Source organism: Myodes glareolus, chromosome 18 (genome assembly GCF_982192425.1).
Source record: "Myodes glareolus chromosome 18, mMyoGla1.1, whole genome shotgun sequence".
Taxonomy (NCBI): Eukaryota; Metazoa; Chordata; class Mammalia; order Rodentia; family Cricetidae; genus Myodes; species Myodes glareolus.
The window spans coordinates 48,101,761-48,125,763 of NC_142043.1; the positions used below are offsets into that span (position 1 = coordinate 48,101,761).

The 24,003-nt window shown below is 50.6% G+C and overlaps 1 protein-coding gene across 1 annotated transcript in view; it reads right to left on the minus strand.

The window, feature by feature from the left end:
- Positions 1 to 22,777, minus strand: part of Col13a1 (collagen type XIII alpha 1 chain) — a 123,726-nt gene extending 100,949 nt beyond the window's left edge. Inside the window, exon 1 of the mRNA XM_087898165.1 lies at positions 22,727 to 22,777. The gene's annotated coding sequence lies outside the window, so the exon portion shown is untranslated. The remainder of the gene's footprint in view (positions 1 to 22,726) is intronic.
- Between the last annotated feature and the right edge of the window lie 1,226 nt (positions 22,778 to 24,003).

Genomic DNA, 24,003 nt, shown 5'->3' on the forward strand with positions numbered 1-24,003 from the left:
CTGGGGCACTCCAGGAGAAAATCCTGAGTGTCTCCCACTGGATGCTCATACTGCAGAGAGGGGCTGAGGGCGCATGTCAGAAGCCGTGGGAAATATATAGTATATGGCAATTGATAATTCAGATGTCAACCTACCAGGGGAGTGACTCTCTGATGGAGGTTAGTCCTGTCCAGACAAGGCCTGCAGGACCATCAACTCTGGAGACTGTTGCTCACTTTTGCTAAAGCAGCTTGGTGTCTCCCCAATACCTGCATTGTAGTGGTAATCTCATGTGATGTGCATATGTAATCTCAAGACTGCATCTCAATCTTATGGGCACATATACCTGTGGGTGGTCAGGAAGATGACTTTTCATTAAATGATTCTGGTATATAGAATATGCTTTATAACTAGATCTGTTTGTCCCACGAGGACTGTAGACACTTAAAAGTCTGCTCTGTTCCTTTGGTGCAGACTAACTGCACACAATGAGTTCACTTTCATCTCAGAGCAAGTTCAAACTAGGCTAAAGGCTCTTTATACATAGAGCATACGTTTAAAACCTTACAGCTATGCACAAGGTCAGAGTCACAAATATCCAACCAAGGTTGCAACACAAAGCACCCTAAGGAAAGCATGCCAATTCTTCACCTGCCAAGTCAGCTGACAACAGACCTATGTCTCAAAGTTTGTCACTGGGCACTGTGCCCCACACCCCTCTCTGGTCATAGACTTATTCCTGTAACCTTGGAGCCTTGTGTGACCATGGCAATGGCTCAACTCCTTATTGCTTATCCTAGGAATGTGCTTTCAACCAATGAGAGGTAACTCTTACAATTTTTTTTTTATTGCTTCAATGCTCCTGTAAGGACAATGCTTTTAGGCTAGAAGAGAAGAAGCTAGGAGGAATTAGAAGTAGGACAGGAGAATTAGGATAGGGGCAAAAGAATAAAGAGACTTGTTCAGAACAGCACATATGTAAGAGAGTTCATTCGCCCTAAGAAAAACGTTCCTTTTGCTTGCTGTAGCATCCAATCTGAACCCTGAAAAGGACCTTGGGGCTGGACCCAAAGGACCTAGTTAGGTTTAGACTCATCACTAGTTACGCTTAGGCTCTAAACACATTTGGTGTGTTCGCAAGTCTTTCTGTTGAACTCGGAGTTTAACTTAGAGATGGCAGGTGTGTGCTTCCACACCTGTCTATGGTAACCCTTCATGGCGACATTAATTGTTATTAAATAAAACTTAAGTTGGGCATGGTGGCACATACCTATAATTTCAGAACTAGGGAGGCCAAGGCAGGAGGATCTCAAGTTCAAGGCCAGCTTGGGCTACATAATACAACTCTGTCTCAAAAATCAGTAAATAGCCACATTTGGATATAGTTCATAGCTAAGGGATCTTTCAGTACGGATGAAGACTCATCTCAACAAGTCAAGAAACTAGGAAGTGACAAATCTAAGGTTGTCTGGTATTGATCTACCACTCAAGCCCCATCTCCCTTTCTTGCCTAGAGATTGTATGTGGAGCAGGAAGGGAGCGAACATCATAACCAGCTACATGTAGTGTGGGCAGGCAGTCAAACACTGACCAGATGAGCAGTGTGAAGATACCTGTCCTCTGGACCTCCCTAGACTCCTATTCTGCTGCCACATTGGGGGCTGCAGAGACAATCAACACCTTCCAACACGGACATCCTGGGAGCCACTATTTCTTCACGCGTCTTTGATCCCAGGCTTAGCACTGGAGAGCATAAACAATTCACTCACTGCACTGCTACAAGGGTTTAATTTGGCTGCGTCCTGGCACCAATTTCCACACACGTGGATCCCAGGCATACAGGGGTCACTACTCTGCCATTAATTCTGCCACAGAGTCCCAGCAAGGTCCATCTGAACCCCGTCTCACCCCATGCAGCAGGGCCCAGCAAATGCGGTAGGAAGCCCAGCTCTCTGCTTCCAAAGGGACAGTCCCTGAATGCTGGGATCTTACCCAGGGAGTTCTGAGGCTGCTTTGGACACCTAACCTGTCTTGATTAGACAGAGGTCATCAACCTCATGCAGCTGCGCAAAACAACATTTCAAATCGGTCCCCACTTTACAGTGGGGGAGAACGTTAGGTCAGAATGTCCCATGAGCATGGGCAGAGCAGTACCCAGGCTTGGAGAGGTCCTCGCTGGGCAGGATCCAGTGTAACAGAGCATCAGTATCCTACAGGGGCTAAGCATCAGCACTGGGATGGCTTGGGGTCTGGTCCCTGCACTAAACAGAAATTAGTCCCAGCTTTCACACCAATGCAGCCAGGCAGTGGCCCTGCTCAGCATCCCTCAGTGGCTCCCCATTGTTCTTAGGATAGAGTTCCACGTATCCCAGCTGTTGCTCACCTTCTGATTGTCAATCAGTGTCTCTCTTCCTAAGTTGCCTACTCCAGCCACTATTCTCTCTCTGTTCCTCACCCACCCCACTCTCTTATCAGCCTCGGGGTCTTTGAATGTTCTATTCCCTTCTCTCTTTGCCTTGGCAGCTCCTATTTCCATATGAGAGCTCTGTGCAAGGGCCACTTCCTCAGGGAAGCCTTCCTGAATCTCTCTCTCTCTCTCTCTCTCTCTCTCTCTCTCTCTCTCTCTCTCTCTCTCTCTCTCTGAGGTTGTTGTGGTTTTTCCTTCCTAGTTACTTGTGACACCATGCAATTCTTTAGTCACCGCTGTGACTTTTATGGTCACTGTTGCCATCAATGGCAGATCCTCCCTTGCTAAGTCCTGAGAGGGGAAAAATTATGTTTCTAATGCTGCGACCCTCTACTCCATGTTGTGGTGATCCTCAACCATAAAATTGTTTTTGTTGTTACTTCCTAACTTTTTATGTAATTTCATAATGTAAATATATGTGTTTTCTAATGGTCTTAGGTAATCCCTGTGAAAGGATCGTTTGACCCCCCCCCCCAAAAAAAAGGGTCATGAACCCATAGATTGAGAACCACTGCCCTAGAGGTCCCAAGCCTAGGGTGCTTGGTGATACGTGTTATCGAATGCTCATATGAAGGAATTAAAGATGCCACTGAGATGGGATGAAAGTTAAGCCATTTTCTGGGCCTGATAACCCTGAACTTGGAGAGAGCCTATGTCAGGCCAAGTATAAGAGAAGACTAGGCACTGCCTGTCACTGTCCAGCAGGAAGTATAATACAAGCGTGCCACTTTGGCACAGCTGGGTAAGGCTGTGCTCAGAGATGCTCTGGAAGGTTTTCAACAGTGAGTAACCTAAAGCTGGGGAAGTGCCCCTGGGCTGGGAGGCAGGGGCGGGCCACTGCCACCTAGAATATTTCATCTGTGACCCAACCTGAAGGGTGAACAGAGCTCATAGCTAGAGAAGAGTGAGTGCAAAGGCCTCATGGGTGGAGGCCAGCTGCCTTAGTCCTGTGATGGTTGGACTGCTAGCTAGATCAGCGAGGTAGGGTCACAGTCACACAAGGCTGCCATGCCTGGGTTCTGGTGCCACTGCGGGGTTTCAGCAGATGGACGACAGAGTATGGAGCGTGGAGGGGAATGCTTCCCGTGGCAGTCTGGGCCCCTTCCAGCTCTGGCGCCTGGGGTCTGGGAGCCCAGGCTGGGCTAGGATAGGAAGGTTCCCTCCTCACTGCCAGCAGAGGCCCCGGGAGACTGATTTTCCTGCTTGACGTCAACCGAAAGGTCGCAGAAATCCCAGCTTTCCTCTCAGGGGCCCTTCAGGGCCCTTCGTTCTGTCCCCTTACCCAGGTCCTGTAGATATCCCATGAGGCTCCCAGACATGACCACCGCTGGAGTCTCTTGAGGTCCAGAGACACCGTGAGAAGCAAAGCTTCCTCGATGTGTCCTCACCTCACCTCACTCAGATTTCAAAGGGGGCCTCATCCTAGTATCTGGGGGTTGGGTGGAGGAAGGGCAGCCTGCGCTGTCTGCCTGGGTGGGAAGGGGATCTCAGGCCAGTCGGCTCCAGCAGCCCCCTCCAGTCCTCCAGATAACAACCCTCCTGGGACTGTACACAGGCAGCCAGCGCTCTCTCCCTGGCCTGATCTTCGGCACCTAAGCCAGTATGCGCTGATGACCTGGAAGTGAACCAGAGTGTTCAGGCTCTGACTTCTTCCTCTAGCAAAGGATTCCACAGCAGGCGGATACAGTCTGCCAGACCCTGGCCACTCCCGTGCTGCTTGGCTGATCCTCTATCTTCTTCATCCAACCACGTCCAGTTTCATTCCCGCCCGGAAATCGGCTCCTGCAGGTGAGATCGCTCCTCAGCCATGCTCCCTCAAGCTCCACCCCGGGTGCCTCCATCCTCATTTGAACTCTGTTCACCCAAGGGTGCAAGTCTGCAGGCTCTGATCTGTCTATTTCCCTATATCTCATTCCCCAGCTAGCTGTCTACAGGGCCTGCCAAATGCCACCTGAAACCAACCCCAAGGTGTCCACCATATTTCCTCCATCTCCTCCATACCTGGACATCCACAGGAGACTTTCCTCTCCACTCTGCTCACGCTAAAGAACCATGAAACAGAATCAGAGCCCATGGCTGTTCCCATCTGACCACTGTGAAACCTTACAGGGCCTTCCAGGTTCACTGAGGGAGAAATTTTCACACTCTACAGACCAGAGCCCCCACTGGCCATGGCTGATCTGGGCCCACCACCTCTGTGAACTCCCCAGAATCCCTCACCCCCGCACCATTCATTGCAATAAATCACTCAGACCTTCCTTTTCTTCTTCAGACACAAGCTAATTCCTGGCCCAGGGTCTTCGCCCAAGCTGTTTCTGCTGACCAAAGGTCCAGATAGATTCGGTTACCTGACACATTTGACTGACACCTTTACAGCGGCCTACTCCATGCCATGCTCTGCCCAAGCACTTCTCACAACCTGAGGATCGACTGTTTACTCTTGGGGTAGCTGGCTCACTCCTCAGTCCAAGAGCCCCCTTCCTGTGGATGTCTCTGAACACTGCCCTGCAAGTGGCCCTGCTGGACTTTTCCCCTTGATCCAGTTGCAAACATAAATACATACAATGTTTATTAGCCAATCGTAGCCCAACAAAGCTGGGGCAAGAGGTAGACACCTTAAATGGAATCTCCAAATAGTCAGTATTATCTTCCTCCTTCCTCCCAGTCATCCCCATCCCTCTTCCCCTACCATTTTCCCCCTCAGAAAGGATCTCATGTCGCTTAGGCTGACCTCAAAACCATTACATAGCTCAGATCTTGAATGTCTGATCCTCTTGCCTCTGCCTCCCCACTGCTGGGATTCTAAGCACGCACCCTCTCGCTCAGCTTCTGCAGTGCTGGGAATCAAACCCAGGACTCCATGTCAGGAAGGCAGGCAGTCTGCCAACGGCGCTCTGGGTCACTGTCCTCTCCCCACCCCCACGGCCCCTCCTTTGGTCTTGTGCTTGTTTTGTCCGTCTCTCCAGCTAGATGTGACAGTTCCACAGGGAAAGATATGCTCATCAGGTTGGTCCTTGGGACCCTGGAGCCCGAAGCCCCCTCATGGCAGGTGTTGACAGATCTTTGTTGAGCCCAGGAGTGAGCAGTCACCTGCTCTGGGGACGCTGCTGTGGCCAGAGCTCTCAAAACACCACAGCTGCCGCGCAGGGACTACAGGATATAATTGGTGAGGCATTTCCGGTGGCCACTGCTCTGAGGCCCAGCGGGGATGGGTTTCTAGAAGGCACGGGGCAGGCCCTGTCCATCACCCGGTAAATAACAGCTGGCCCATCTGCCACAATCCATTTCAGATCTTTCAGAGGTGCTTAACCCTTGTGAACTCACTGGCCTCTCAAAGCTACGGGCTGACGCTGGCAGAGCCCACTTCACAAACGTGGGAGCTGGGCATTGGCAACAGGAGGTCACACAGTGCTGATGAGAGCCAGGCTAAGCCCTGTCTCACAGTGTGGACTTGAAGCCTTTACCGCAGGCACACCCTGTTTGGTGATCGGCAGGTTCTGTGCATACAGCCACCCTCACTACAACCGACTGGCAGCTAAGAGGCTCACCTGCTCACACAGAATGTTCTGGAAGGCCAGTCCCCAGAGTCAAAGTGTGTCAGAGGCACAGGAGGGAAGGCAGTGAGAGTGTGGGTAGAAGCTTGAGCGTGGGTTCAGGAGAGCTCAGAGCCATTTACCTAGTACCTTCCGTGTGCCAGACTGACTGTTCTTGCCCTCACTTTACAGTTGAGAAAGTTGAGGCCCAAGAGATTAACTCACCTGTTTACAGTAGGACAACTTGGATAAAGTCTCTTAGCCTTTACCTGGGTTTAGTTCCTACCATATCCAACTAGGCTTGCCTAGCTCTGACAGAGCGTGATGGGGAAGGCAGCAAGCTGGTTCTAGAGGACCCTGTGTCATAAAGAAGGGGCCTCTTAGATGGCTGGGAAAGGGGCAGGTACTTCCCTGCCCAGGCCACTGTGGGTGGAGGGTTCAGGGAAGACCAACTCCCCGGGCCTCGGCTTGCTGACTGGTTCCAAGACCAAGACAGTGACTCATCCGATCTCAGGAATGTAGGAAGGCGGCAGATGCCGTGAGTAGCCCCCAGTCCTGCTGGAAGACTATGGAGACAAGCACTAGAAACCTGACCCAGCTTGAACTGCTTTAGAAGAAAATCTGTTCTTGGGGCTTAGTTGCTGATGTACTTCCCGTTCCGAGTTTAATCACTGTAGAACCTATGAACCTATGAACAAAGCTGGGCAGGATGGCTCAGTATAATCAGCGAGTCTCAGATGTCAGTGAGGGACCCTGTCTCAAAAAAAAAAATGTGCACAGTGCCCAAGGAAGAATGATACCTGAGTTTCCCTCTAGCACACATGCATGGTCTCGCATGTGTACACACACACACACACACACACACACACACACACACACACACACCTATCTGGGTCCTTCCCCAGATGGCTATTCCTTCGTTTGCTCTCTGAGTTTTTCTATAGAAGCATGCTCCCAGTATCTCAGACCCACCCACAGGGGAGGGATTGGAGGGAGGAAAGGGCCAGAGTCAAGGCCAAATGGTGTCTATCTAGGGAGCCTGTTGTACTCCCCCAGCAGATGGGATGGAGGGCTGACATTGTAATGTAGCAGGAGAGATGGCTGGCTATGACTTTACCCTTAAAGACACTTGCCAGGTAGGTGGCAGCTTCTGGCGCCCTGGCTTCAGGGATGTGGTAGAGACTTCAGTCTGCTTTACCTGAGATGTCATCTGACAGAAAGAATAGGTGTCTAAGGGACAGAGGAATCGGGAAGCATTAGCCTGGCTTGGCCTTAGGAACCATCAGTGGCCTGTGGTGCTGGCTGCTCCCAGCGACTGATCTGTCTACATCTCTTCACCTGGTCTTCGAGTCCATCCAGTTCCTGCCTCCATGAGGCTCCCACGGCGTCTCTGTGGCCATTTACGGGACAAGGCACGGAGGAAATCCTGGCCAGATTGACACACACTTCTATCCCTATCTGGCCATGGGGCGGAAGAGAGTCCCTTCCCCCACTTGACCACACTTTCCTGTAAAACACAAGGGCAGATGGCATCCGTGAACCCTGAAGTTGTCCGGTGACACCTGTAGGAGCCGCTCACTAGCCCTATCCTAACCATGGGGCTCTGCTCTTTCTTGTTCCTGACAAACGTGGGGCTTCCTATAAGATGTCTTCTAAAGAAAGGCCTTGTCACAGCCCTGTCCTGCCTGAGGTGACCGCCGATGCCCATCTGGTGTTCCCAGTTTGAATTCTACACCTGGGGAGAGGCCTGTGTTCTGTGGGCCCCTCCCTGTAGGACAGTGGGGGGTTCCCTCCTCCATTCTGGCCAGAGGGGCTATTTGGAGCCAGAATGAAGGTAGCATTGTCCTGTGATCAAAGGCTCTGGCCTCCTCCCTCCTAAAGTGCAGTTTGGGGAGCCCCCGATCCTTCTCCCATCAAGCTGGGGAGGAACTAGCAGGTGCTAAGCTGGGCAAGGCTGGGACATGGAATCTTCTAGAACAATGGTTCTCAGCCTGTGGGTTGCAACCTTTTTGGGGAGATGTCAAATGACTCTTTCTCGAGGGTTGCCTAACACAGCAAACATAGATATTTACATTATGATTCATAACAGTAGCAAGATTACAGTTATGAAGTTGCAGTGAAAATAATTTTATGGTTGGGGGTCACCACAACAATGGGTCACAGCATTAGGAAAGTTGAGAGCCACCGCTGTAGCATTTAGTGGGTCTCCCAAAGTCTATTCTCTTTTATTCCAGTTTGGTGAAGGAGAAACAAAAGAAATGCAGTAAGAAATAAGCAAGGAGGAGCCAGCCCCCTCATACTACATATGGCGCCCAGACGTGGATAACTGAATCCACAGAAAGCCTGAGAAAGCTTGGGAAAGAATAGAGTAAAGCATGTTTTGTTGGTAGCAGCAATTTCTTGGGTCTACTTTGCTTGCTAGAGGCAAGCAAGCACTCTCATCTGAGAGAGGCTTCCTGACTCAGCTTTAGCTGCAAAACCTTGCAGCTCTTTAAAGAGGTCCTGCCGTGAAGCACTTAAACCGTGTTGATGAAAAGCGGAACACATGCTTTTCGGTTTTCAGTCGTAGCAGGAAAAAAGCTGCGCTGTTTTACAATGCCGGCTTTCTGGGCTGTCCTGACAGGGTAATCTCTGACTCTTTCAGGCAGGCAGTCTGACTGAGTGTGGTCTGTGAGCAGAATGCTGCAGCTTGCTTGCTGGCAAGGACCTTGAAACGCCATAGAGTTGTGGCAATGAACATAGCTCTGGCTGGTATCTCAGCCATGAGACTGGAGAGCTGGGGAGTGGGTTGGATCTAGCCGTCAAAGCCACTGCTCTCCATATTGCTTAGTAAATTAAAGGCTCATGTGGTCAGAAAAGGGAGATAAACAGTAAAGAGAGAGTCAAAGAGGAAGAAAACCTCTAAATGGTTTACAGTGTGTATATGCAGGCTAAAAGTGAAAGTTCTTAAAGTTAAAAGGAAAGAAAGAGAGTAGTTGGGTGTGGTGGTACACACCTTTAATCCCAATGCCTGGAAGGCAGAGGCATATTGACCTCTGTGACTTCAAGGGGTAGAGGTAGATTGACCTCTGTGACCTCAAGGTGTGGTAGTACACGCCTTTAATCCCAATGCCTGGGAGGCAGAGACAGATCTCTGTGAGTTCAAGGTGTGGTAGCATACACCTTTAATCCCAGCACTGGGGAGGCAGAGACAGGAGGATCTCTGTGAGTTCAAGGACAGCCTGGTCTACAGAGTTATTCCAGGACAAAGATATATACAGAGAACCTGTCTCAAAAGCAAAAAGTAAAAGTAAAAATAAAAGAAATAGAGGTTAAAATAAAGCCACATAAAGATGGAAAATGCACAGAGAATCTTCATACTGTATGCTATTATGCTCTCTTTAAATTGTTTGATTGTTGAGGAAGGAGCAACAACTGCTAAAAGACTTTTGTTTATAAATGCTGCTGAACTAACCCAAGATAGAAATTTTGAAAATACCTTGGCTTCAAAACTGAAGTCAAAAGGTATGTTACTTTGGAGAAGAGATTTTGCTTTTGTTTCCACAGAAAACGAGAGTCTCTGGATTTATTCAGAGTTAAGAATAATCACCTTTGACCAAGGGAGGCCACCTGAAAAATCTCCGATAGGAACAGATGGCCCAGATGACAGAGGTCTACATCCAGAACTGATCCAAGACTGCTGCCTGAGATGATCGAGACTCACAGGATACTCCAGTCATGACTTGATTATAACTCTAAATTTTCTTTAGGTCCCCTTAAGACTATCAGCGCCCCCAACCAGCAGGAAGTAGCCTGAAATACTACGCCCACATTCCCAACAAATGGATTATGGGTATTTTCCTTTGTTTAAAAAAAAAAAGAGAGGGAAATGGTGCGGGAGAATTATCTGTATTCTGTCAATCATATTTTAATAAAACGCTGATTGGCCAGGCAGGCAGTATAGGCGGGAAAGCCAGACAGGAAGTAGGGGTGGAGCAAAGAGACTTGGAGTATTCTGGAAGCAGAAGCTCTCTCTCAGCCATTCCTGTACAGACCACCGAAGAGGCAACATGTAAGCTGTCACACCGAGAAAGGTACCGAGCCCATGTGGCTAACATAGATAAGGATAATGGGGTAATATATGTTATAAGAGTTAACAAGAAGCCTGACCTAATGGACCAATCAGTTTATAACCTTATGGAGTCCTGTGTGTAATTTCTCTTTGGGATTTGCCGGCTGTTGGGGTACTGGGCAGGACAGAAACCCCAACAAGCCAGCCCCCTCATACTACAAGGAGGTGTGCTGGGTACCAAAGTGTGAAGCTGCAATTAACCAGAAAGGACAGTTCCCTGGAGCACCACCAGGATGTGTGGCTCGGAGGCCTTCTTCCACATCACGGAACAACTCTGGAGTGCACACAGCCAGTCTGTTTACACATGCTACCTCCAGGACATCCAAGCCCTGCCCTGCCCTGCCCCCCTTGCTGCCCTGTCACACAGAGCCAGGCCACCTTGTGATAGCACACATAACTATGTAGGGAGCTGGCATCCGCTTAAACCCAGGTCACCTGCTGGGCGTGCTGTGTTTGTGCCAGACTAGACCACTGCATTTCCTCCCTCGCCATTGGGGTTTAAAGTGGGTCCTCGCGGGGACAAGATTCTAGCGTGAGTCATAGTCTCAGAAAGATGACGGGAGGGTGTAATGAGCTGGCAAGGTGCACATGCAATCACACGGGCCACCAGCAGAGGCCATGAGGATGTTCTGATGGCTAAGGGGGATGGAAACAGTTGAGATGAGAGGTTGGTGAGGGCTGGGTCTAGGTGTGGGGGTGATGGGGGCAGTTCCTGGGGCCCATGTGCTCAATGTGGCTTGCCTCGTGGTCCCTTGTAACTCTCTGAGCATAGGCCCCTGGACCCGTAGGGACCCTGGACCTTTAGTGTCACTGTGGGAACCTTCTCTGGGGACCCTTCAGGGCAGAGCTGGCTATGACCAGCAAGCTGGTCACCACTGAGTCAGGGCAGGGAGCTGCTGGCCTCCGCAGCCTGTCTTGAGCACTGCAGCTCCTGAGGACAGATGTGGTCCAGGGCCCCTGCTCATGAAACTGTTTGGGGACCAAGTAGGTGAATGAATAAGGGGATCCATGGTGAATCGTGGGTCCCGGGCTGTCAGAAACCTCTGCCTTGGACCTTACTTCTCTCCCGGAACAGGAGGTCTTCAGCCAGCTCCCAAGATGGATCCTGTCTGTCTCCCCAACGGAGTAGTGAAGCTGGGAGCCAGCAAGCTAGTGGTTCCTGAAAGGTCTTGTATTTCCTAAGGCCACTGGCTCAGGGCTGTTCTCTCAATCTGCCCATACCTCTGCCTCGGATTTGTACATTCCTAACCCTATTGTCTCTGAGTGTCTGGTACCCCACAGCATCCTGGATCCACTCTCTACCCACAGGCAGGCCTAAGTAGTTTGTCAGTGTTGCTCACAGGCAGCTTAGCACCCTAGGAGTCCATGGCTAAGTCCGGGAGTCCAGCCATGCACTCCTGTATTGTCCGAATAGGTTGAGGTGAGCTGGTAGCAGGAGGGAAGTCGTGCTGCTGTGGCTAGCCTTTCTACCCTCACACTGCAGGGTCTACGAGGAAGGTTCCCTGCAGGAGAAAGTGTGATGCACACCTGTGGACTCCCAAAGGCTGCAGGAATCTCCTCAGCTGTGGGGCACAGTGGCCCTTCTGTTCTCCAGGTTTTCCCTCACTGACATCTCCAGGTAGGAGCCCAGCTGACAAAGAGATACCAGGTATGGCTCTCCCTACTAGCCAACTGTCCTTAGTGACTCAGAAGCCCCAAGACAGTGGAGTTTCTACGAAAAGATTATCATCACAAATTGCTAACAAAATATTGTTGGGAACGTAGCCCTTGGTCTCTTAGTAAGGCTTCAGGAAAGGGGCAGGGGCATGGCCTCTGAGAATACCCTGACATCTAGAGGCTCTCAGTTTACGTTGTGGCTTGAGGGTAAAGGAAGGGGAGTCTTTCTTCATAAACCAGGACTCCAAAACCCTGAGCCTAGATAGCTCCAGTGAACTCTAATGCAGGGGTCAGCTGGCACCCTCACTCAGAATTAGCCCATGATCCTTTCTTCATTTCCCATAGCAACCTATAGTCTGTCTTCTACTAATAGTTGGGTTGTAGCTGGGTCTGCTCCCCTCCCCTGATACCTCCCATTTGCCCAGCACAGCTGGTCAAGAACTGGAAGAACATGTTGTACTGGCTGGCTTTGTGTGTCAGCTTGACAAAAGCTAGACTCATCAGAGAGGAAGGAGCCTCAGCTGAGGAAATGCCTCCATGAGATCCAGCTGTCAGGCATTTTCTCAATTAGTGATCAATGGAGGAGGGCCCAGCCCATGGTGGTGGTGCCATTCCTGGGTTGGTGGGCCTGGGTTCTATAAGAAAGTAGGCTGAACAGGTCAGGGGAAGCCAGCCAGGAGGTAGAACTCCTCCACGGCCTCTGCATCAGCTCCTGCCTCCAGGTTACAGCCCTGCTTCAGTTCCTGTTTCTGACCTCCTCCAGTGATGGACTGCACTATGGAAGTGTAAGCCAGATAAAACCTTTCCTCCCCAACTTGTTTTTTGGTCTTGGTGTTTCATACAGCGGTAGAAACCCTAACTAAGACACATATTACTATGTAAAAGATGGGCAGCGGAAGCTCCAAGGTGGGAGGAGATTTTCCAGGGTTGGAGAGCTAGACACGGGAAACATGAGAAGGAAGGAGGAGTGAGCTGGCAGCCCCTTGAGCAGCCGAGGCCCTATTTCTTCACTTAATTTTGTGATAAAGATGACCTTGTCTTGTGGGACCCCATGGGGTTGGATGCAACTGGACAAAGGCCATATCTTCTCCCCGCGGGCTCCATCACCAGAAGTTCCTTTGCGCTCGTGTTCCCATCATGAGCACCATCATCATTAGAGTCCCATGTGCATCAGGTCCCACACAAAGTTCTATAGTGTCATTATCTCCCATTTACATGAGGTCTGGAGATGACTCCCCCACAGCCCCAAGACTAGGTCAGAGCAGAACTGGGGTTCCTGAGATTTAAATGTGGGGTGTTGGAGGTACGAGCCCATACTTGAAACTGCTGGGTTATCCTGCCTCTCCCATGGCATGCCGATGGCTATCCATTGCCACTGCTAGGCAAGGATCATTCTACATCAGTAGAGCCCTCCCAGGACCATTCTCATGCACAATGGACCAGAGACACTCAAGCAGGCTCTTACACTCATGGGCTACCACCCCCTACAGGGAGGTTCCAGTATCTACATCTTATGATGATGGAGACTGATGTTCACAGGCATCAAGGACTGTGCTGGACTGAAAATCTGTCTGGCTGGTTCCTCCCCAGAGATCAAATGACTGCTGAAAGGTACTACAGGGCGAGTCAGGAAACAGAACCGCCAGCCCTACCTGGAGGGCCAATGGGAAATATCTCCAAGGTGGTGATCCTGAGCAGGAGAAGATAGCAGGGGCAGAAGGGAGCCCATCTTGGGGGGCCTGCTGAATCCCCTGCATTATTGTCACCAACCCAGAGGTGGAAGTGGAATTCAAGTCCCACAACGGACACATCATGGCTGTTGGAGGATTGATTCCAAGGGAGTATTTATCAATAATATCCACTAACCCGGGGCATTAACAACCCCACTGTTTCATCTTGAAATAGTCCAGCTAGCCAAAGAGGCTTAAAATTCTTGTCAACAAAGTACTGACACCTGCTACAACATGGATAAACCTGGAAAATGGTAAATCAAATCCATAGTGGTCAAAAGGAGGCTGGGATGATCTAGGGCTGGTGGTGGGGGGTGAGGTACTGAAGAAGAGAGGGTTTCAGGTTTCTTTCTGAGGTGGTAACAATGTCCTAAAACTCGGCAAAGATGCAAAAAACTGTTGCATTGCACAATTTAGATGGAGGGAATACTCATGTGGGTTGTATTTCAGTCAAGTCGCTGCAAACTTAGGGGACAGCTCTGGCATATTCAGCACCCAGCTAAATAGGTATCCAACTACCTAAGCACTCCGAGGTCTCCACTATGTCCCACTCCCCACCGAGTCTCAGGCTTATCATGTCACCCATTTATTCTATCATTTTACTTTTGAGACTGGGTCTCCCCAAGTTGTATAGGCTGGCTTTAAATTCACTCTGTGGTCCAGAAAGGCTTTGAATTTGTAATCCTCCTGCCTCTGCCTTCCATGTCCTAGGATTACAGGCATCCTACGTCACAAGACATGGACTGCCATACATGTTTTGACACGTAAGTTTTTACACATTTACAACATATGCCTATGAGCAGTGTGCTGTTTCTAACTCTATATAAATAACTAGTATTATAAACCCCTTGTCATTGCTTTTCCTCCATTGTCTAAGATCCTGTCTGCGGATTCCATCAGCTCTGGTGCTAGCTGATTCATGTTCAATGAAATAGAAATGATTCTATTTCATTGATGCCATTGTCACACTGTAACGCCCCATGGCATCTCTGGCCACTCTCTTGTCATACCGTAGCCTCCCTCGCCCCCTCCTTTACCTTGCAGCAGGCTCACACTGCCCATCCATCCTTTCACCTCACATACATGCACACTTTTTTCTGTGGTGCCTTGGTGGAGAGCAGCTGCCACACGCATGCACACTTCTCCAGGCTTTGTCTAGGAGGGGAGCCACTCTGCCAGGCAAGCTTTCCCTTCGCCAAGTGCTGCCAGGCTGGGGTTCACCATCACCTACCCTTCCTATATATGTAAAGATACCAAAATCCAGAGACAGAAAGCCACCTGAGTCCCTCAGGGTCTGGAACAAGCTTTTTGGGCTCCCCCCGCCCCACCTAGAATTTTCTATTTCCTTATTTTTATTTCCTTACAAATCTCCGTGACCACCCTGGTGGACGTTATCAGAGCTGCTCTAGGAGAAACACATTATCAGCATCGTTTGGGAGTCTGGAAATGCTTTCAGGAGGAAATGGGAAAGAAATATGCCTCAGAGGATTCCCCCAGGGGTCCTAAAACACAGGCCAAGGGCAGGAGAAAAGCCTCATTTCCAGCAGCAGACACGGCACTCTTGCAGCAAGGCAGCACCTGGCCACTCAACAGCTGTGGGCAGCTGGGGCTCTCCCACGCTGGTCACCTGACCTTCCTTCCCACGAGCAGCCCGGAGCGGCTTCTGCACCATGAAGCCCTGTCCACACTAATAACTTTTCTCCCTTCTAGTGAGATCTCAAGGCCCAAAGGGCTGGAACTGACAAGGAAACATCTGAACTCTGCACCTGTTTTTCTGGGCTGTTTTTCTCTAAGCCCCAGGTGATCCAGATGGCCAGGGCTACACAGACTTTCCACTCCCAGAGTGGACAGGTCACCAGCAAAACAGATATCCCTAGGAGCCTGCTGGGAACACATGTAGGAGGGTGAGGGTGCTGAGGGTTTTGTCTCCATCCTAAGGGCCAGGGGGGATGCTAAAGCCCTAGGTTAGTGAGGGCTGTACATCAACTTTACAAACACCACCTGGCTTCTGTGTGAACGGTTCAAAGTGGCCAGGTAAGTAGGTTCCTGTTGTCCACGAGGTGACACATGGGTGCAGTCAGGGCAAAGCAATGCTTATGGATAGGGCGAGATCAACCAGGGACCAATGGTTCTTTTCCCTTTGAGATAGCGTCTCACTTTGGAGCTCAGGCTAGCCTAGAGCTCACTATCAGCTGGTCTTCAACATGCAGCAATTCTCCTGCTCCCACCTCCCTGTGCCAGGGTTACAGGGTTACAGTCATGGACCACCATGCCCACCTTCAGTGGCGCTTGTGACCGATGGGTGTGAAGGGAAAGATGGCATCACGGAACCCTACCTAGGGCTTGCAGCGAGATGGCTCAGCGGATTCACTGAAGGCACTGATCATGTCCGCTGACCTGCACCTGGATCTTCAGGACCCATGTGGTGGAGGGAGAGAACTGATTTCTGCGAATTATCCTCTGACTTTCACGCATGCGTCACGGCACGTGCATTCATGCATGTACACACACACACACACACACACACACACACAATTTTAAAATTTAAAATTGCTTAGGTACTGGGTAGCTTGCAGAATTTTGAAAAGGCACAGGGTGGGGAAGATGCTGGCTGCAGTGGTGCATCCCTGTGGAAGGATGGCCCGTGAGACACATCTATAAGGGACGAAGGAGGCCCCCAGCATGATTGTAGGCAGAGCATTCTTCCTTGCTGGGAACCCACCAAGGGGCTCCCACTTTATCATCACCATGCTGATATTGCTCGCAAGCATCTATAGTACCCACAGCGGACAGCTCATGGGCTAATGACTGTAGCCTAGGAGAAACCACAGCAGGTGTGAGCCTCTGGGTCTGCTTGGGTTTCATATTTGAAATACATAACTAGGAGGCGTCGCCTGGATTATGTGCTGGGCATGTATCAGGCGCGCTCTCAACATGATCACATAGCAGAACTAAGGGACATGGCAAAAGTGGGAGGCGATGGGTGGAAGGTCCTGCAGGGGTGATACGGCAGGATGGGAGGGTTGAAGAGTCAGTTCAGCAGGGAGAAGGTGAGAAAAGAAGCAGGGGTGAGGGGGATACATGGGCCAGCAGGTCCTGTCCAGGGAGCAGCAGGAGATGGGCAGGGATCAGGTTAGAGAGAGAAAGTAGGCGAAGCATCGGGCTGTGAGTCCAGGGGAGCCACAGATGGTGTTGGAGCAGAGGAAGCAGAGTGCAGTGGGCAAAGCCAAGGAGCCATGGAAGCTGCTGCTGCTGCTGCCGCTGTGGGGCTGCACCTGGCTGTAAGGGTGTTCAGGAGAGGGAAGGGACGAAGCTGACACCATTGGTGGAGGAGCAACCTTCACGCCTAGCAGAAATGGGGTGAGTCTGAACGTCCATGATAACAGCAAGCGTGTTATGCAGCGTGCCTTACTAGCTGACCATGGGGAACTGCTTCAAGGACTAACCATAGATGACTCAGAAGGAGCCTGGCAACTATTTGTGGGTTCAGCAGAGTTTTGGAACGCCTAGAAGACAGTATCTCTCTAGTTTGAATGACCCCCCTGCAATAACCATCCACTCTGCAATTCTCTTCGGCCACGGTGCCAAGGGAGCTCCTGATCTTGAGCCTCCTGTTTCTTGGTGTATCTAAAACTGAAGTAAGGGCCACAAAGAGAGGGCCCTGTCTGTTGATTTGCTCTGCTGCCACTCAGAGGTGGTGACAGGAGTCTAGTTGAGACCAAAAGCCTCTACCCATGGTTGGCTGTTGGGGTCAAAAATCTGGAGCCAGGAAAAACAGGGCAGGGCTGGCCAAAGAAGAGGTTTAGGGTGTGTGGCAGCAGCTGTCACCGCCGATGGAAAGTAACCAAGGGTCGTGAGAAAACAGAGTCCTGTTCCTAGGATTGCAAGCTTTGGTGCTGGAAGGGGCTGCTCCTGCCTTGGAGGCATCATCCACAGCACAACTACTTATTGTTCTGAAATACACATTGGACTGGACCACATCCTTCCTCCCCAAACTGTTCCTAATGCTACATTTATGCTCTGTGAGGAAGCACAGCCTGGGTGCAAGATGCAGCTGTTCACCATTCCTGCGCCCACAGCAGACATTATTAAACGATTACCACACGTTTTGCTAATCTGGATGCAAGATGACTCGGGTACTGGTCTCCAGGTAGTCATCACCAGTTGCTTTTTTTTTTTTGGATGTGACATGTCCCCAGTGTTTGAACACTTGGCCCTCAGCAAGCAAAAATGTTTGGTAATAAGGTAGGACCTTTAGGAAGTGGGCCTATCTAAAGGAAGTGATTCAGTACAGAGTGGGTCTTTGATATTATAAGCCACTTTTATACTTCTGCCCCAAGCCCTGTTTTCTGTCCAACGCTATGGGAACAAGTGGCTACTCAGACTCCAGTTGCCACCGGACTTCTTTCTGCCATGTTTTCCTCCACCATGATGAACTGTGTCATTCTGAACTGTGAGCCAAAATAAACATCTTCCCAGTAAGCTGCTTCTGGTCAAGGAGGAGGAGAGTAAGTAACACACTGTCAGTCACCCTCAACATAAACAGTACCTGAGCAGAGCCTGGCTGGCTGCAGTTTTGACATCTCGTCCTACCCTGATCCCTGCTCATCTGTTTCCTGTCACCATTCTGGGCCCCAACTACTTAAACGACTGGTCAACCCCAGATGCACTCATTCCTCAAAGCTTTCATTCTGGACATTCTCTAGAAGAACCCACAATCTGATTGTTGAATCTTCAATGTTGTTTCTCCCACCTTCCATGGAAATAAAGACTTACTGTCCTTTTGGACTGGGCTGGCCTTGACTTGCTATGTAGCCGAGGCCTACCTTGACCTCCTGATCCTCTTGCTTCCACCTCCCCAGGGCTGAGACCACAATCTGTAAATGAATCATTCTGCACGTGTCTGACTTTCTGTGGGCAATCCTGTAACTCAGGTCTGGCCAGAGGTAGGTGGGCAGGATTCACCTGTGGCTCTTCCTCCAGTTCTAATGACCTGAGCTCAACTACTCCGAGCTCATTCTTTCTCCTCTCATGCTGGTGAAAGTCTAAGCAGCTGCCAGGGCCTCAGGAAATCTACAAGACACAGACAACACAGCCACATCCCTGTCCGGCACCAGGCTCCTGGGTCACACTCAGTAAAACACATCTACCCTCTGATGTCCCTTTACTTAGATTTTGGTCATGGTGGCAGATGAGGCTGTACTTTTTTTTTCTTTTTTCCCCAAGAAATAAAGGGTTTCTCTGTAGCTTTGGAGTCTGTCCTGGAACTTGCTCTGTAGACCAGGCTGGCCTTGAACTTGCAGAAATCTGCCTGTCTCTGCCTCCTGAGTGCTGGGATTAAAGGCATGCACCGCCACCACCTGATGAGCCTTGTACTCTTATTGAGTGTACCCTCTAGTTTGCTTCCTTGCTCTGTATGGCCAACCTACAGTGCCACCTCCTAGGTGACATCTGCCTTGTGTTCCAGGCTTCTTGGGGCTCTTCGGCATTTCATAGTGCTCCTCACAGAATGTCTAAACCACATGGTGGCTGTGCCATCATCTGCTGGCCCAGCCAAAGCAACTTTTCCTCTCCCCTCCATCAATCTCCTAGTCTTGTACCTGTACTGGGGCTGACAGGCTGGTGGACTACATCACCCCACATTCCCACTCTCGCCACCCAACCCCTCCAGCCTGATATTCGAGGCCCCAGACTCCCTGTCCCATAGAGACCAGGCCTAGGCAGAAGGTATGGGTTCCCCAGCAGCCTGCCTGCTGCCAGCCCCACCCAGCCCCAGCACGACGGGCCTGAAGGAGCTGTTTCCTTGCCAGCTGGAGCCTATATTGTCCTGCTGCTCATTTGTTAGTAAGAACAGGGACAGAGAACGGGTGAATTTCCCCCATCTTTGTATTGGCCTCAAGTGGTCTAGGAAGTCCCACGGTACATATATCTGTTCTCAGGACCCTCCCCATGCCCCGTGTGCTTTGCAAGTGGCCACACCCATTCCTCAACTTCTGGCGGCTGTGGCCCTCCTCCCTGAGGCTTGACCTCTGGCATCCTGCCCTGAGCCTGTGAGCCCATCACTCCCCTGGCTATCAGTGTATGTGGCAGGATGCTGGAAGAGAGCTATTTTGGGGCAGGGAGGATCTTGGGAGGATGCTGGCGAGGTCAGTGTAGGAAAGGAAGGAGCCAGGTTTTCTGCCCATGATTATGAGTCCTGAGCCTTCTGAACACTGCCGAGGGACCCAGGGCTGCCACAGGGAAGAGCACACCCACCACAGGACTCCAGCTCTGGCCTCTTTTGACCACAGAAGCCAAAGGGGGCAGGCGTAGGTTTGGGGCTGTAGGATCTGATCCATCAGCCACCACGGGCAGAAAGAAAGTATTCATTTGCTGTGTCCATTAAAGGGAATTCCAGGGCTGGCGAGACTAAGGTATAGTGCAGGGCAACACGGGTGGAGTGGATGGATGGTGGATGGAGACTATGAAGCAGACTCTAGTCACTTATTGACATTCATTGAGTACCTACTGTGTACAGAGACAATATTAAGTGCTAGCGGGACCAGGGTGTTTGTGTATTTTATAATGGCATCAAGGAGCCACAGAGAGATTTGTAAACAGTAACCCCAAGACGATGACCTGAAAGAAGGATTCGGGTACTGGTAGGTGCAGGGGAGGGCTTTCCTGACCCATCTGAGGACCTGCAAGCATCTGGGATGCTCAGGTTCCCCCTCACCTCTTTTCACCATGAGTTTTGGTTTTGTTTTTCAAAAGGGGGTCTCACCTCAGGGTCTCAGGCTAGTCTCTGACTCACTATGAAGCCGAGGATGACCTTGAACTCCTGATCCTCCTGCCTCCACCTCCTGAGTGCTAGAGTTATAGGAATGAACTACCACACTCTGTGTGTGTGTGTGTGTGTGTGTGTGTGTGTGTGCACGCACGTGCGTGTGTGCTGGGAATGGAACCCAGGGCTTCCCGCAAGCTAGGCAAGCACTCCACCAACTGAGCTCCATTCCCAGCATCCATTTCAGCATCTTGAGGGAGGTTACCCACCAATCTGAGATGCTTGCTGCCTGCACACAGTCGGTGCTCACTTGGGGGCCGTGACAAACACAGCTGTTAGGTAGAGCAGGTGAGTTTCTGTGCTAAGGGAATTCTTTCTCTGTGGGGTGAAATGCCTCTGCTTTCCTTAGTCAGCGGGTGCAGGTGCCTCCTATGGCCTCGAACATGCAACCAACACTGCTCCCAATGCCAGGGCATGGTAGTTAAGAAAAGAATTTTCGTGCATCGTTGACAGACAAGAGACAACGGAAGAAATTAACAGATGATAATAATAATAATAATAATGCGTAATATCAGGCAACGTGCTAACAAGTCAGTAACAAGCCTATGGATCTCTCCCATATACTTTCCAAGTGACCTTTACCCTTGTTTCAAACGAAGCAACTGAGGCATAGAAAGGAATCTCTGAAGGCTACGACACAGTTGGTAAATGTCAGAGAGAGAATTCAAAACTGTCTTCCAGAGTGCCACTCTTGTCGAAGACAACAGACACAGTCACGTAGAGCTTGGGAAGCCCAGAAACCTGTCCAGACCCCATTACCACGTTGCCAACTACATCTCAGCTCACTAATCCTAGCATCTCATGGATCCAGTAGAAAGCTTTCTCCAACTCTGGAGCCCAATCTCCTAAGCTCGGAAAGAGGAGCTGGCTTCCCGGGACTCTGGACCCCCTTTGAATTAATCCAGACAAGCAGCTTGTGGGACCAGTGACCCTTATCACAATGTCACATCTTTAGGGATAGCACATCAGCCCAGTCACATCTGGCTACCAGGAACCTCTGTTGTGCTTGTACGCTTAGTGTGCTGGCTAATCATTGCTGTTGCATTGAGTGGGTTTAGAATCACCATGGAAACACATCTCAGGGTACATCTGTGAGGGCATTTCCAGAGGGGCTTAGTCAATGCCTACCCTGGGCATCACCCCCCCACAGGCTAGGATTCCAGAATGAATAAAAAGGAAAAAGCAAGCTAGGAAATCAACCTCTCTCCCACTCCCTCCCCTGACCTGCTGAGAAATGAACAAACAGAGCCACAGGCAGGGGCTGATTCTTTGGTCATGCCTTGCCCATCACAATGGACTGCGCCTTCTCCAACTGTGAGCCGAAACAAGCGCTTTCTCCCCAAGGTGCTTCTTGCCAGATATTTGGTTACAGCAAGGGAATGAAAAAGCGATTAATACATCTAATATCTGTCAGTCTCTCTCCCCTGACTCAGGGAACCTGTGGAGGGTTCCTAGAAGGTTGTAAACTTCTGAAGCCACGGGAGGATCCTCTCAGGAGCCCAGAGGGAGCCTTTTCAGGGCCATTTGCCCACCACAGTTACCTAGGAGGCTTCGGTGTGTGCTAGGAAACCCTGAGCAAGCAAAGCCTCAAGCAATTATTTAAGCATGTCTCCCCATTTCCCCAAGTCCTTTTCTTCCTGTGCCTTCAAAGGCTTATAGCCTAGCCCAGTGAGTCAAGCAAACAGTGCCGATCCCTCCTCTGTCCCTAGCTTAATGAACGTGGCCAGAAGCCGGAGGAGGGGTCTTCTCACACACACTCACATGTCAGTGGTGGTAACTGGTGACAGTGCACTTGAACCCTGCTCTGACTATGATGCCTGCACTGAGCAGGTACTCGGCACACGGCTTTGAATACAGAGAGAGACAGTTGAGGAGCAGAGTGTGTGAGCCAACGCCCCGTGGCCTCCTGGGTCTACTTGTGCAAGATCAGAAAATAGCCAGAGGAGACTCTGAATCCAGTTTATACTTTCCTCACCTCAGGGCCATCCATTCAGAGGCAACAGACATTCTTGTGCGCCTACTACACCTTCGGAAACAGAAGGCACAGCAACGACACACTGGGCTGATTTTCTCTCAGACTTCGTATAGCCTGCCATGTCTTTCAACACACGGCCACACCCACCAAGTGATACACTTTCACTTAATCTACTGTAGAGAGCCTCAGGGGTGCAGAGGAATTAATGAATGGGTGTGCTTAGATTAATGAATGATGAATGGGTCCATGAATGGATGGAGGGAAAGAGGAAGAGAGGGATGGAAGGGAGGGGTGGATGGAAGGATGGAAGACGACCAGATGCCTCCACAGGAAGATGGAAAGCAACTGAATGAGAGGTGGTATCCGAGCTGCACAGAAATCCAAGAAGTTCTGGGATGCATCCCTGACCAAGAGACGCTGATCTGACCTCACTCATTCACAGGGCTCCTTACCTGGTGGGCAGTTGCACCCTGGAGACATCTTCGGAGCCTCCCGACGCCTGCGCGAGTAGAACTTCCATTTCTGCACAAAAAGACAAGAGAAGTCACCAGGAGTTCATAAAAGCTCCAGGCTTGGAAAGTTGGCAAGTGGGATAAAGGGGTGTGTGGGGGGGGTGCGGGGTGGTGGGGATGGTGAAGATGGATGGGACTGTTCTGGGGTTGTTCAGGGCCCTCCACTGACCACATGCACAGCCTTGATAGTCTTTGGGGAACTCAAACTCTCCGCGTGTGGGTGACAGGAAATAGGATAAAGCTTATCACAGCCATTGAGCTTCTGCTATCTTCGGCAGGCTCTGCTCAGGACCCTGTAAACCAGTGCCTGCCCATGGTGACTCTATGACACATGTTTCTTATCTCTTTGCTATTGTTTCCTTCTCCAGCTGGGCTCCTGGGCAGGGAGGGACAAAGCCTTCTGCTCTGCTCACCCCCTCCAGGCCAGCATCGGCAGGTGGATGTGGTGGGTGATGCGGGGGAGGGGCTGGGAAGGCTGAGCAGGCTCCAGACGCCCTGCTCCACCAAACGTCTTCCTCCACACTTCGAAACCACAGAGCCAATCTGGAAGGCCCTAAAGGGCCTGGATACTTCCAAGTCCCAGGAAATTGTATGTAGACGGCAGCAATCAAATCCATCCGTGCAAAATGGCACCACATGGCAGACTTTAAGGAGGCCAGTGTCTGTGTGCCCTCTATGCAGAGGGCTGTGTGCGGGGTGCCTCATATGGGACTCTTAGATCAGCCTGGGTAGCACAGGGGTTGACTGAGCCCCATCTGGAGACCCCCACTTCTCTAGCTCTGCCATTTACGGCACACAGCCTGTCTTTCGTAGGCTTAAGCCGATTCTACTCCATAGCCGCTTTTGTCTTTGGTGATCCTGGCATCTCCACAGGACGCACTTTACTAATGGCCTGAGTTTTCTGACCCTGTCCTACGGAGCCAAATCTCAACTTTTCCCCATAACCACTTCAAGCCCTTAGATCCCTACTACAACTGAGGCTGCACCTTCACCACTGGCCTCTCGTAGCCTCTGCGAAAACCAAGCCTTAGCTGCTCTCCCTGACTCTGTCAATCCAGAAGCTCTCGTGCCACCAAGACTAGTAATACATGGGTGACGCTTACACATTTACCAAGTATGGCTGCCAGCAGGAGATGCAGCCTTAGCCCCCTCTGGATAATCTCCAAAGACTTCACCTCCATAATGCTGGGCTCTTCTTAATTACTGCAACTGTCTCA